General features: G+C 35.7%; 2 long non-coding RNA genes across 5 annotated transcripts in view; one reads left to right on the top strand and one right to left on the bottom strand.

The window, feature by feature from the left end:
• LOC141408968 (uncharacterized) overlaps window positions 1-14,433 on the top strand; it is a 182,516-nt gene that overhangs the window by 133,859 nt on the left and 34,224 nt on the right. Inside the window, exon 4 of one of the 2 annotated variants that reach the window (XR_012426855.1) lies at window positions 6,921-6,981. The exons of the other annotated variant lie outside the window; for it this stretch is intronic. This is a non-coding gene — a long non-coding RNA (uncharacterized lncRNA). Of the gene's footprint in view, window positions 1-6,920; window positions 6,982-14,433 lie in introns of those variants that run through there. 2 annotated transcript variants of the gene reach the window in all.
• Window positions 1,791-5,986, bottom strand: LOC135967998 (uncharacterized). Of its 3 annotated transcripts, none has more exons than XR_012426858.1 (3): window positions 5,896-5,924; window positions 4,486-4,531; window positions 1,791-1,965 (listed from the first exon to the last, which is right to left on the bottom strand). It is a non-coding gene; the product is annotated as an uncharacterized lncRNA (long non-coding RNA). The 3 variants fall into 3 exon arrangements; XR_012426857.1 differs by lacking the exon at window positions 1,791-1,965 and adding an exon at window positions 4,172-4,243 and having other exon boundaries at window positions 5,896-5,986; XR_010582411.2 differs by lacking the exon at window positions 5,896-5,924 and having other exon boundaries at window positions 4,486-4,545.

Genomic DNA, 14,433 nt, shown 5'->3' with positions numbered 1-14,433 from the left:
AAGTTGTTCTTGCCTGTGTCTTGGTAAAAATCACAGGACCCATAGATTTTCCTGGTGATTCTCAGTTACTTTTAGGTAGTACAATGTCCATTGTAGTTTAATGATCACATAAATGTAAAACTTCCCTTCTTTCCTGGTTTGTGACTACAAACTGTAGGTGAAAGGGAGCTATAGTTGGCTTCTTCCTAATTATTGCATCAACTCTGTCACTGCATGTCACCACCTGCTGTTTGGAGCCCCTCCAGGGTCCTAGTGGAAGAAAGGAGAAGTGATAAGGGAAAGAAAAGCTGTTACTTGTCTGTGCATGTATAATTTAGCATGTTGCATTCTGTTCATCAGGTGACAAAACTCTCACTCTTTCTCCTGTTGGAGCTTTGGTGGGTTCTCAGGAGATGATTCCTGGGTATCTCTCAATTATATTATTTTCAACCTGGGAAATTCTGCATCTGACTGGCCATGTACAACTCTGGTTTACCCCCCTTGTTTTTCTTAAATGTTTGCATCTTCTGGGTCATTTCACATTTCCAGGTAGGCCTCTTGAATGAAGCTTTCTCAAGACTACTTAATTTTGGTTCTTGGATAAGATCCATGTCTGGCCACAGGAAATTTCCATATATTCTGGCACCCTCTAAAGTCTTAGACTGGGCTCATCAATTAGTAGCCCTGTTTGCCCAGGAGACTTACCCATTTTCATAGCTGAAAGTCCCATCTCCTGGAAACTCCCTTAGCCCTGGGAAAACCAAACCTCTTGGTCATTGTGCCTTGAGGTACAGAAAAATTATCCCTTCTCTGATGCCAGTAGGGCCAGCTATTACCAAGCCATCTCACATTTAAATTCTAATAGGTAGGAGGCAGATACCTGTTCTTATAATATTCAAAGTCTAAAAACTAATGCTAAGCTCCCTCTAAGTTCTTTCTGAAGATGTTTCATTTGACTTAATGAAGAGGAGGCATCCACTTCTTCCCCTCACCAAGGAAGTGGGGGACAGAATACTCAGCTCATGAAGCAAAGGTCTCCCGGAGAGTAGATGATGGGCTAATGCTAGTGCAACCTGTTTCTCAGTCTTACAGATAACTTGTACACATGGTCTAGCAACTTGCTTTAGAATATGGGGTTACTTGAATCAGCTGTGTTGCTGCGGACTTTTGAGATCTTTAACCAAGATGCTGAGTCAATAAGAATAATATTTAATATCATATTTCTAGACCTAAACATGAAGTTAGTGTTCTCTGTTCCTTTAAGTCTATCTCTTCTTCCTTCAAGATTAACAGTAACTTTGAAATGTCTGACATCAGATTAGCCACTTGATCATCTTCTTTGTTGCTTTTAAAAATGGCTACAAGGCTTTATGTAGTCATTACAAGAGTTTCCCTATATCAAAATCATTTTAAATTTCTATTTTATGTTATTACCTAGTATGTGTTGAATTCAGAAAAATATATTGTCCTCACATGTTGCCCCTCTTGTATTCTTTTTCATTTAAGTACAGTATTTAATTTTTTTAAAAAAAATCATTATAGTTTATTCTTAATAGTAAGGTGTAAACATATGTTGAGTTTATGGGAATGCTAAGCTTGACCAAAGGATATTTGCAACAGAGTTTGAATTTTCAGCTCAGGCAACTAGGCACATTCAATAGTTTTTAACACAAGCATCAGACCATTCCATTTTAAACTACCCGGTCAAAAGTCTGTCGATGACTCATCTATATTTTCTCACAAAGAAACATATATACACACACAAACACACACACATTCATAAACACTCTGAATAATCTGAATACAATGAGTTTTTTGTGAATTTAGAACAGATTTATTTTCATTTTATGCATTCCCTTTCTGATCACTCTACTCCCATCTCAGGGGAAGAAGACAAATCTTTAAAGCAAATCCTATGTCCATCGTGCATCATAAGACAACAATATTCAGTAGGAATTCTCAACCATAGAGACACTCTTTGAACACCTGCAGACAATAAAATGATAATTTTTAGCCTTGGGTTAAGTAATCATCTGCTCTCTGCCATTAGATAACTATTGCATAAACATTTCTTATTCTCCTTTGTTACCAAAAAACAGACATCATTAATTATGGAGCTGAAACCCAATGCAGGTAGTTTGGTGCTTCTTTGAGAGGTAGTCTTATAGCAAAAATACAGCTCATTCAGGAGAAAAACATCAAAATGAATTCACTTTGAAGGTCATATATTGATATCTAAAGAATGTGCTGGTAAAGACATTCATTTACCCAAATGTATAATTTTGCTTCAATTATAATTATATGTGAAAACCACATCAACTGATGTTAAAAGCTGAGAATATGTAATAAAAACACTAAAACACATGAGAAATTTATGACACCAAAGATTCAAATAATTCACAAGTCCTGAGAAATCACTGGTAGCTACCATCACCTCCATGCTCCAAATGGTTAAGGATCACACAATTTTAATGTATGTGTGGAATCTCAACTCTACCATATTATAATTGCATGGATTTTGGCAAATCAGTCCCAATGACTAACAGACTTACCAATTCTTAACATTAAGAAATGTTTCTAGTGAAGCTGTTTTTAAAAAATACAGTGTAGTGACAATGATTTGGGGGGCTGAGAAAAACATTGCATGAACAGTATATAGTCAGTAATTGCATATATTTTTAGCCAATCTTACCTGTATAGTAGCTCTTAGTGTCTGAAGCTAACTAATGGAAATATGACACATGTGAACCTTCTCTCAGGTGGAGCTATAGAAAGATAATGACTGACAGTCACTGAAGTACTTTCCCAAGAACCTCTAGCATAACTTAGCCAGCACTTAACTTTGGGTGAGATGATATGGAAAAATACAAATGGTTAATTTTTTACAACTGCCAAGGCATATGTTTGTAAAACTTCCAAATATTGAGGACAAAAGAAGCTATAAGTCAGAGGAAAAACAGGTCCACAAAAATGGTTAGGTGCCCAGATGACTGGGTGCTTTTAATAGAAGCACTGACAGCTGGAAGACATTGGAGACATGGTTTCAAAAATCCGAGGTTAAAAACATTTCCAACCTCGAGTACTATACTAAGCTAATATTAGGCAAGAATGACAATAGAAAGATGACATACATACATACATATATATATATATATATATCTCCTCAGAAATTTAACTTTTTATGCATTCCTTCTATATTCTGCCATAACAAGGAAGTAAATTATTAGGTTGCTACAAAAGTAATTGCTTTTTTTGCCATTGAAAGTAATGGCAAAACTGCAATAACATTTGCATCGACATAATAAAAAGAGAAATATAAGCTACACCAAACAGGGGATACAAACAAACATTATGGATAAGGTGAAGGGATATCCCAGGGAAGCAAATATGCACCTATCTCACAGAGCAACCAGACAAAACTGGAATATGTCAGAACCTCTGGGAGGGATGATTCCAAAAAGAAGACATTGATGCAATACCTACTGCATTTGCGTGGCTTAAAAGCAAATTTAGATAATTATTGGAAAGCCAGTGTTGGAAGTAACAAGTAATATTTAGTATACTGAACAAATGGGGAAAAAAAAAAAAAAAAAAGCAACATGGATACTAATAGACCTAGGGAACAACAGCCAAAAGATTTGTGCAAGAAAGGAAAACTAGTCATGGTGCCAAATATGTTTAGTTGTGCATAGCATATGTGTAATTTTGGTAATACAAACAGAAAACTGATATAACCAAACTTATCATATAAAATATTGAGAAGGTAAAAAAAAAAATGTATTTGGTGTGTGTTGGTATGATATTAGATTTGGGGTCGAAATTGGGACATCAGTAGAAAATGTCTAGTATTAAAAAACCAGGAATTAGTAATATAAGTGAGCTTAGTAGAGATGTGAAAGTAAATATCTAAAGAATAAGCTAAAGAGTTTCAAGTAGTTGCTTTTAGGGAACAACCTGGGGGAAAGGGAAGACAAGGAGCTTTTCCTTATTTCCTGGTTGATCCTTATCCATATCCTATTGATCCTTATCCATCCTTGCTTGTCCTCCTCAGGCTTTCTGGAAGGCTGCCCTCTATGGTTTACAATACCCAGACTCCTTTGCCCGCTGACTTGCAGCTGGGTTTGTCCAATGGGATGTACTAAGAGGAAATTTAAATATCAAAGGGCAGGAGGGGAGGAAGATAAAAGTATTTACCTTAATCCCTCCTGCTTTCTGACTCTCTCTTGCACTAACAAGTGTCCCCCTTCCAGGCTTGACCTCTCACCTGAACAGAATTAATGAATAAATTCAAAATTTAAATCGAAATAGTCCGTTGTATAACCTATGTTTACTTTTTCATTTTAAGCATGATAAAATCTTAACCATTGACATATTAGGCAGCTGACAGTTAAAATATATTTAGAATAAATGCATGTATACTTGCCCAATATAATAGATACAAGCTTGAATATTTGTTCCAGAGAATTGAGACTTGGTCTGTTCCTGGAAACTCATTTTTAGACTTACCTCTGTGCTCTGGTGGTGCAGGTGGACATGAGCATGGCTGAGGATCCTGTCAAGATTGCTGAAATCAGACATTACTTGAAGATATTAAGGGACTTTATATTGTAAAACCCTGGAATCCTTCCCAGTCCACCCTCAACTGACTGGCATGCACCCCTACACCCGAATATGTGCACACACACACATACACAGACCTGGGAAAAAATGAGAGAGCCTACCTACATCCCCCCTCCACCAAAAAAAAAATACACCCAAGGACATGGACCTTGCCTCAGGTACTGCAAAATGTAGAGGGAACAGACACTGATAATGTGACAATTTGCATTTTTCAATATTAAAGAAGAAAACCCGAGGCTTTGTACAATATTCTTAAGGAATTATTGCAAATATAATATATTTGAGCTACTACAGTAGCCTTATCAGGAAACCTACCTTTAGCTGACCTTAATGACGATGAAAGTGCAGTGCTGACCTGACTACCTGTACAAGCACTTACAGGTAATTTGAAAAAAATGCAAATTCGGATGTCTATTGGGCCACTGGCAAAAACAGCTACAAGAGGCTGCCATAATAATCTCTGAAAGCAGTAGTTTACAAGAACAGGTTAGGATGAGGTCAGGGAAGGAGGATGGCAATGCTGATCATAGTAGATCAATACTGACACTGTCTTGATTCCTTACATTGTATTGTACGCATTTAGTTTACCCTGAGTAGTAATCCTCAACCTACTTCTGCATTTTTTCTCCAAACGCCAATCTAAGAGCATATGGACAACCTATTTATATGTTTCTGTTTGAAAAATGTCCATGATATAAATTGGTTAATCTCTTTTTATTGTCCTTCCAAATCGGCTCGCTTTGCTTTAAGATCCACATCTTATTCTGTTATCTGATATACACAGAAAATTACTTCTAAAACTATTTTCTGTAACTTGCATGGTTCATCAGATGCTGAATAATGAAACAAGACTAATTTTCATATTTTATGTCTTAATGTCTCATGATAGTTAATAATAATTGGGAAAATATATAAACTGGGGAAGAGCTCAATTTAGGAAACACAGTGTCTTAATAAAGCCACAAGATAAATTGTGACTTTGCATTATCTCTTTTTCTGCCCACTGTGTTCACCCTTTTTAAGAACTCAAACTGGCTGGTTTTTATACTGCCCTTCAATCTCATGCGACAGATACTCATTGATCATTTAGCATTTCCCAGGCACAATGTTAAGGAATTCTCATAGAGATAGGAGTTGAGTCCATGTCATCTGACTTCAAGTGCAGTGCTTAATCAACCACCATTCACCACCTCCATTCTAATGGACCTGTGATTAGTTGCTCAAGACATTTCATCATTCTGAAAGTGAAATAAAAGGTAGTCCTTTATCTTATGATTTAATACAAAATGTACTTACCTTCTTCACATGAAGTCATGTATTCTCCTTAGTGAGAAACAGATGGGAGAAATACAGTGTTATAATTGAGAAACAGATGGCTCCTGTAGTAGCCAAATTAATGACCTCCCCAAATATATTTAAGCCCTACCAGGCTTGGTGGCTCATGCCTGTAATCCCACCACTTTGGGAGGCTGAGGCAGTCAGATCCTTTGAGGTCAGGAGTTTGAGACCAACCTGACCAATATAGTGAAACCCCATCTCTACTAAAAGTACAAAAATTAGCTGGGCATGGTGAGGCACGCCTATAATCCCAGCTACCTGGGATGCTGAGGCAAGAGAATCACTTGAACCTAGGAGGTGAGGTTGCAGGGAGCCGAGATAATGCTACTGCACTCCAGCCTGGGCAACAGAGCAAGACTTTGTCTTAAAAAAAAAGAGATTCAAGCCCTAATCCCCAGAACATGTTACCCTGTGTGGTGAAGGAAACTGTACAGATGTGATTAAATTAAGGCTCCTGCAATAGGGAGATTATCCTGGATCATCCAGATAGGCCCAACATAATCAGCAGAGTTCTTACAAGAGGGAGCAGGTGATGTGATGACAGAAGCGGAGGCTGAGTGATGTAGCCATGAGCCTAGAAATGGGGGCTTACTCTGGAAGCTGGAAAACACGTGAAATAAATGGATTCTTCTCTAGCACCTGCAGCAGGAACACAGTTTTGTCACCAGCTTGATTGTGATGCTTTGTACTTCTGACCTCCAAAAATGTAAGAAAATACACGTGTTATTTTAAGCCACTGAGTTTGTGGTAATTTTGTTACAGCAGCAGTGGGAAATTCATGCAGTTTCTTTTTAGTTCACCAAGCACAAATCTTACATACGACTTGCCAGAGTATGAGGGCACAGTGCAAACAAAACACAATCTACTTTTGATCCACTAGGCGCATATATGTTTGCTCTTTATTTGTCTTCTAGTCCTACTCACTGATGTGTATGCCATTCATAGACTTCTAAAGCAATCTTTCATTTCTTTCTCAACTGTAGTTGGCCTTCTGTATCCATCAGTTCCATATCAATGGATTCAACCAACTGTATGTAGATTGTAAGTATTCAAAAATTTTTTTTCACAAAGTTACAAAAAGAAAAACTTACATTTGCTTCATGCCAAGTACTATGTTGAATCCATGAGAATAAAGTAACGTGTAGGCATTGTATTAGGTATTATTATATACTAGCTTCCAAAGGAACACAGCAGGTGCTATTCTAGCTGCATTTTCAGCACTCCTGGAACCAATTAAAGCCAGCCAGATGTTAAGTGGAAACCATTTTTTAAACAGGAAAAGGAGTCAGAGTAGTACAGCAGGTATAGAGGATCACTGATATGATAAATGTTGTAGTGTATAGTATGTATATGTAGTGCATTTTTACATATATGGTGTAAAGATAAACTATCTCATTATAGTAGACTGTAGTCCTTCCCCTTCCAGAAATAAAACTTCTCCAAGAGTTTTATCATTTTCTTCATTTAAATTTCTAGAAACAAAACTTATGTCAGTCTTTTCATTAATATATGGAAGGATAGATATTATTTTTACTTTTTATCGTTCATCTTTCTATAGGTAGCCATTGTTTCAAGTTATAGTCTTTTCTAATTTGTCTTAAACACTATCTGGTTTTCCTTCCAATGAATTTTATATAAATGATCCTATCCAGATATAATGTATATACCATAAACTGTACATATTTAAAATATACAATTGGACAAGTTTTGACATGTTGCTAAGTCAGCAACCATCACCAGAATCAAGAAAATGAACACAACCGTCTGCCCCCTTAAAATTGTCTCCTGCCCTTGTGTAATTCCCCTCAGGTACCCCCTACCCTCAGCTGTAGACAGCCATTGAACTGCTTTGTGTCACTCTAGATTAATTTACATTTTCTAGAGTTGTATATAAATGTTATACCATATGCTCACATTTTAATCTTGCTCATTCCTTCAGTACATTTTTTGGGATTTATCCTTGCTGCATATATCAAGAGTTCATTTATTTTTAATGCTAAATAAGATTCCATTCTATGAATGTATCATAATTACCTTTTCAATTCACCTGTTGATGGACATTTGGATTATCTCTAGTTTTTGGCTATTACAAATTAATCTGCTGTAAACTTTCAGGTAATATGTTTATATGGGTGTATGTTTTCGTTTCTCATGGGTAAATACCTATGGGTGGTATGATCATCGTATGCTAGGTGGAAAAAAGGTGCGAAACTTTTATTTTTTTCTTTTGGAGACAAGGTCTGGCTCTGTTGCCCAGACTAGAGTACAGGGACTTGACTGTGGCTCACTGCAACCTCCAACTCCCAGGCTCAAGCCATCCTCTCAGCCTTCTGAGTAGCTGGAACTACAGGTGTGTACCACAATGCCCAACTAATTTCTGAATTTTTGGTAGAGATAGGGTTTTGCCATGTTACCAAAGCTGGTCTGGATCTGAGCTCAAGCGATCTGCCCCACTTTGGCCTCCCAAAGTGCTGGGATTATAGGCTTGAACCACTGCACCTAGTCCTGCCAAACTTTTAAAAACCTAATTATATTAATACTATTTTTCATTCTCACCAACAATTATACAATTTCTAGTTGTTTCTCATTCTCTCCAAGACTTGGTGTGATCTGCCATTATATTGGTTGTATAATGACATCTAATTTTATTTTGCATTTCCCTAATGACTATGAGGTTGAACATCATTTTATCCGATTGTCATCCATTTATCTTTGGTTAATGAGGGCTCTGTTCAAATACTTTGCACATTTAAAAAAACAAACTGTTGATATTGTCTCTTATTCAGTTTTTAGAAATATTAGACAATTACTATTTCTTTTCACTGCAATATATGATAGAATTAATCAGTGAAGCTATATGGGCCTGGAGTTTTCTTTATGGGGAGGTTTTTAACTAAAATTCAATTTCTTGAATAGATATAGAACTTCTCTTGCTATCTTTTTCTTTTTAGGTGAACTTTAATAGATTGTGTGTTTCAAGGAATTTTTCCTACTTTATAAGTGCTATAGAATTTATTCGCATTAAGTTGTTAATAATATTGCTTATTTTCCTTTAGTTATCTATCGATTCTGGAGCAGTGTCACTTCTCTTACTACATATAATATTGGCAATTTGTGTCTTCTATTTTGTTCTTGGTTAGTTTGACTATTTTATTAATTTCCTGATACTCTCCAGTGCAGTGTGGATTTCTCCTACTATGTGATGTCAGGTAAACGTTCAAGTTAATATTCCTTCTTATTATTTCTAACACATTGAGTTAGAATAGCATATTTTAGCTCATTATGTTGTGAATAATACAGACTTTGCTATATTTTTCTATATTTAAACACCAATATCTGAATTTTCTAGTAGAATGGTGCATATTATTGAAAGAGGGGCTCTTTGAGTAAAAAAATACGGATTTGAATCCTGAATAATATCCATCATGATTTCCAGTTATCTCATGTGTGAATGAGGATAATAATACTTATCTTTTAGTCACTGGGAAGACTAAATGAGGCAAACTACATAAAGCATAGTAATTGACACATAAAACATTAATCAGTATATAACATTATTTGATTTTTAATTAATCTACACTATTTTTCTATCCATTGTCATTTCTTGTTTCAGATTAAAATTCAATGAATAAATCTTTATAAATCTCCTAAATTATTTTTCAGAAGGCATATTATGTTTTTGCATTCAGAATTATAAAAGCAATATTCTTGCCTCTTAAATTAGACTTTGTCAGAATTCCATTCGAATGGTCAGAGCAAAAGACTATCAATTATACAGTATTTGAAAAACAGACTTTTTGCATTAATATAGAAGTTTGCATGGCTTTGCCTTTAGAAAGAAAAATATTATGACTCTCTTTTCCCCCTTCTTGAAGTGCCTTGCCAATCACATGGCACCGTGATGTCAGATAGCAATGGCAGATGTCATTACAAGGATAGCAGACACAGTAAGAACTGGATTACTTCATGGAACATAATATGCTTTATTCAGGAATAAAGAAAATCATGCAATGGAAGAGAACGTAAAGTAGGAACAGAAGATTGCAAAGATCACAAAATATTCCAGTGTACTTCTTTTTTTCTTTAGTGACAGAAATATTTTAATAGTGCTCAGGCTGGTCTTGCACTCCTGGGCTCCAGCCATTCTCCATCCTCAGCCTCCTAAGTAGCTGGAATTACAGGCACATTACACCACACCTGGCTCCAACATACTTTTTGAGTGCATATATGACCCATGGGAACTCTAAGAAATAGTTTGCTACATTTGTTTTAAAGAAATTAGAGGTCCTTCAATGGTAGTTGGAGTCTGAAGGTTATGAACTAACATATGGAAGTTAGAATCCTGCATTTGTATCAAAAGAATCATGGTAATATGATTTAACAAAAAAACCATAACCAACCATAAATATGATTTCAAACTTTTTCTTATAGAAACTATTATGGTATGGGTTAAAAAAACACACAATTAGAGACTTTGACTATTTTTAAGTCAACGTCACATGTTTAAATAATACATGCTGATGATACTTAGAATTCCTGCTCCAGCACTGATCTCATTTCTCTCACTTGGCCTTCATACTGCATATTCAACTGCCTTCTACTCTAGTGGTCAATAGCTACCTAAAAATCAACATGTCTAATTTAGAAAGAAATTGTGTTTTTTTTTTCTTGTGCCCAAATTTTTCTATTTCATTCTTCTCCATTTTAGTAAATAACACACTGATATTCAGGCCAAAAATCCCTACTAATCTTTGATTTCATCTTTTATTCTTTTTTTCCCCTTCTTCCCTTTCTTCCTTCCTACCTTCCTACTTTCCTGCCCTCCTGCCTTTCTTCCTTGCTTTCTTCCTTTTCTTTCTTGCTATATTCTAGAAAACATAGCAATGCCTAGAATGTACTAATAGCTCAATACATATTTATTAACTGATTGGATGAATGAATACATAATTGATAATAATTAGAAAAATGAACTATTGCACTGTGAGCTTCCGGTGGATATATATTGTATCAGTTAGGGTTCTTTGGGAAGCAAATATTGAGAACCAGTTGGGAATGCAAATTTTTTATTGGGTAGGTAGGGCAGCTGAAGGAAGTACCTGTGAAAGAGGAAAGAGGAGGAAGCCGAATTGATCAAGGAAAGTCTTCAGACCACAATGCAAATGTGACAGCTGGGAAAACAAAGGGGGCATGAAGTGGAATTTTCCAGGGAGACCTTCAGACTGCAATACAGATTTGACAAGGTTTTGGGTAGCCAAGAGGAGAGCTTCAGAATCAAGATGGTTCATTATAGGACTTCCGTATCAGGCAGAAATGGCCAGGCCCTAGCAGCTCCAGCATGCTCAGTCATTGGTTCAGAACTGTCCAGAAAAAAATGCAGTCAGTCTCCATTCAAATTTTGTGGCAGAACCGAATGGTGCTACAGCTGGAAGCATATAAGTATCTGTTGTCTTCACAGTTACACAAGCATGATCTTGAAAGAGCTCTGAGAAAAGAACCTCTAAAGCTTACCTGTGTGTGTGTGTGTGTGTGTGTGTGTGTGTGTGTGTGTGTGTGTGTGTTCTAATTTATTGATAACTTACTCATATAAAGTACACATATATTAAGCTTATACTAAAGCTTATAGCAACTCGGAAATTTTACAATGTAATCACATCATGTAATCACCACCAAGATAAAAATATAGACAATTACAAAGAACTTCAAAAGCCTCTACCCTGCCCACTTTCAGTTATCAATCCCCAAAGGTAACTAGCATAGATTAGTTTTGTTTGCTTATGAAATGTTATTAATGAAATGGTACTGTATATACTTCTTTGTGCCTACTTTAATTCACTTACATTTACATCGATAGCATTCACAAATGTGGTCATCTGTGGCAGTAGTTCCTTAACTATAATTGCTGAAAAATAAAGATACTACCATGTATCCATAAGTGTATGTCTATTTATGAAAAGAAAGGCAAGATATGCCAGCCCTCTGAAGCTTAAACCTCCTTACTCTTATTTCATAGATTTTCCTACTACATTTTGCATTCACTTTGGAAAAAATAACAAACATCTTCTCAACTGTTTACTTTTTTATAGAAAGATGTTCAAAATTGATAGTGCAATTGCTGTCATCATTATGATGCTTCAGAACACAAGAGCAGCTTTTTAAAAATATAACGTAACAGTCGCTTCCCTCCGAATTACAGATTCAGTAGGTCTAAAGTGTAATTTGTAATTTGCAAATCATTTTTTACAAATAAGTAGTTCAAGGGATTCTCTGGCTATGGCTCAAGCCCTGTCTCCCAACCACTCCTATAATCAAGTACTCTACCTTCAGGAAAATGAAAACCGACTCCATTTTTTTTTTATACTTGTAAGAAATATACTTTCTATGGGATTTTTTCATCTTTCCCCATACCAAAATAGAGGAAAGGATAGAAATAAAGAGGAACTGATATTCCCTTCAGGTTGACTAAACTTTAGATAGATTTTTTTTTTTCTCTGACTATAGGCCCCTAATTTATCTTTTCTCAGAGCTTTTACCTTGGGAAACTTGCAGTTGCAAATCCAATTATTTCTTTGCCTTTTTGAGATGTTAAGCTTCTTCTCATCTCTTGCCAGTTGTACAATCCAGAGATGTCTTTCTCAACTACCTGGAAGCCAACTCTTTGAAATGTAACATCAAGAATACACTGCTCCACTATGGAAAACAGTATGGAAGTTCCTCAAAAATTAAAAAAATAGAACTACCATCTGACTCAGCAATCCCATTTCTGGGTACATGTCCAGAGGTAATAAAATCATATCCCCCAAAAATGGTTGCACTCCCATGTGCGTTGCACCATTATTCACATAGCCAAGATAAAGAACAGCCTAACAGGTGAATGGATTAAATAATGTGATATATATGTATATATAAAATCCCATGTGTGAAAACAGTGTATAGCTATATGGCTATTTGGATATGTATGTGTGTATGCACACACACAATGGAATATTATTCCATCTTTTTTTAAAAAGGATATCTTTTCATTTGCAACAACAAGGATGAGCTTGGAGAACATTGTGTTAAGGGAAATAAGCCAGGCATAGAAAGACAAATACTGCATAATCAGACTTATATGTAGAATCTTAAAAAAAAGTCCAACTCCTAGTAACAGAGAGTAGAATGGTGGTTACTAGGGGCTGGATATGGTGAAAAAGGAAGATATTGGTCAAAACATACAACCTTTCAGTTATACAGTGAATGCGTTCTGGAGACTTAATATACAGCATGGTGGCTACACTTAATGATAATGTATTGTCATTAATATAATGTAATGTCTTGAAATTTGCTGAGAGAACAGATCTCAAGTGTTCTCACTACAAAAAAAGGCAGTTATGTGAGATGATGGGTATGTTAATTAGCTTGACTATGGGAATCATTTCACAACGTATACATTTATCAAAATGTGAAATTGCACATCTTATATATATATATAATTTGTCCATCATACCTCAGTAAAGCTAAAAAGAAGAAAAAAGAAAAAAAATAGCACTCCTATCTCCCAAGCTCTGTGGAGTGTAAGAACTTACCTTAGATACATCCAATTAGCATACACAGATGGTCTAAACACATTGACCAACTTCACTCCTAATGTCCTCCAGTACTTTCCACTAGCTCAGCCCAGCAACTAAAAATTTCCCTGCTTTGCTTTAGCTGGAGTTTAATCTGTCTTCTTTACTGCAATAGTCTTAACCCCTGTGGAAATTGTCTTGAATAGAGTCTTTTCTTGCCTGATTAATTCTGTTCCATGCAATTTTTCTTTGGTAGAGAACTAAGGGAAGATTTCTATATTTTCTCCAAGTTTGTAGAATAGGAATATATGTTGGATACTTTTTTCCAAACTGCTACAATTTTGTAAAGCTCATAGAGCCTTCAACTTGGCTTTGAGAAAGAAGAAATTTCATTTCACTTTTTAAATTTAATAACTAAAAAAGGGAGAGAGGCACAAGGACCAGGTGAGTGATCCTGTCTGATTTATACACTAATTATAGAAAAGTTTCTCGTGGAGCATGACACTGAAAATGTTAATGGGAAAATAACAAATAAATAGCTTTGGGAAATAATTAGCAAAAAGTAGGAAGGGCAATGAAGAAACTATTGTAGTTGTCCAGACTTAATGCGTAATCATCACCTACTTCCCCTGAGAGGAGAAAGCCAGCGCTAATCTCTGTTGGAGGTAATTAGCTTAGGTAGAAACATTAAGGGCAGTCACATTTTTTAAATTATGAAGTTTAAATCTTTCTGTATGAAACTGTCTTGATTATTTTAGAAACACAGGACTTTTATATGTCATTTACAGAACTTAGTCAAGTAATTAGTCTCAGAAAGAATAATTTTACAAGAAAAAATGCATAAATTATTATGAGTCTCAGAAAACATCACCATCTGAAGTGGTAAGATTAATATTTGCATATAAGCCTTATTTCTTCTCTATTTCTGGCATTTTATGTGCTCTTACTGTAT

This window comes from Macaca fascicularis, chromosome 17 (assembly GCF_037993035.2).
Source record: "Macaca fascicularis isolate 582-1 chromosome 17, T2T-MFA8v1.1".
Taxonomy (NCBI): Eukaryota; Metazoa; Chordata; class Mammalia; order Primates; family Cercopithecidae; genus Macaca; species Macaca fascicularis.
This window is presented reverse-complemented; position numbering and strand designations above follow the sequence as displayed.